Below are 1,244 nucleotides of genomic sequence, written 5' to 3'. Positions count from 1 at the left end.
AATACTAAGTCAGTGAATACTAAGTGAATACTAAGTCAGTGAATACTAAATGAATACTGAGTCAGTGAATACTAAGTCAGTGAATACTAAATGAATCGCCTTGCAAACTAGTTGTACAAGCTCTTGTTTTATTGTTTTATTGGATCTGGTTTATTCGTTACACTTATTTGTTTTAGCTCTTGCTCATTTGATTTTCCTATTTGTCTCATCTGTTTAAGTAGGTAGGTAGCTGATATATTGCACTTTTACCTTAGCGCTAGGTATACTCTTAGTTGCTTGTTTTAGAAGAAAATGCACTTAATGCTTCTGGTGATTAGTAGTTTTGTTCCCTACCTATGTTGAATGCACTTATTGTAAGTCGCTTTGGATAAAAGTGTCTGCTAAATGACTGTAATGTAATACTAAGTGAATACTAAGTCAGTGAATACTAAATGAATACTAAGTCAGCCCCCCACCAACAAATGTCCTTATTTTTCACTGACTAATGTTGCCAGGTACGGTGACACTGGCGCCCAACCAAGGATAAATACGCTTTTAGACTAACAAAAAGCCAAGACAAATCCAAATGACTGAAATCAGCCGTCGGGGCCTGAGAACTTGATCCATGTGGGGTATTTTAACTCAAAGCTGTTCATGTGGTTAAATTGAACCTGTTTTAAATATAAACCAGCTGTAAACCTACTGCTGGCTTAAATTCAACCTTGTTTCACAGCCTCTCCATGCAGCTTCCAGCCATGTTCCCGACGTGGATCTTCATGCTGTCCGCTCTTCTAAACAGTAAGTATTCTGACCATTCTACAACACGTTAGTTATCGCCGCTGTCGGCTGGAAACCTCATACGTCAAAAACTGTTACTTTTCAGGATTAAAATTCAAAAGTAGCAGATCGACAAGCTCAAAACGCGTCGCTTCGCGCCGCGTTTCAAGCTTGTGGATCTGCTATTTTTGGATACTTTTGTGTAGGGGTGTGTATCATTTTGGAAGAAAAAAATATATATCTTTTTTTGTGCAATAATAATAATGCAAAACAGAAGTATTTGTTTACATTTGCTTTTTTTCCCCCCATATATTTTCATAAGCTTTCCCCGACCCATATATTTTCATAATAAAAAAGTGCCATATCGTATCGATGTTGTGAGCCTAACATCGTATCGTATCGTATCATGAAATCTATTATCGGCACACCCCTACTTTTGTGTGACGCTGTAGTATGATCAACATGGCGTTAATTTATGGAAAAACACA

The sequence above is a fragment of the Gymnoscopelus microlampas genome, assembly GCF_963454915.1.
Source record: "Gymnoscopelus microlampas genome assembly, chromosome: 5".
Lineage (NCBI taxonomy): Eukaryota > Metazoa > Chordata > Actinopteri > Myctophiformes > Myctophidae > Gymnoscopelus > Gymnoscopelus microlampas.
The sequence above is the reverse complement of the archived record's forward strand: the minus strand, read 5'-3'. Positions refer to the sequence as shown.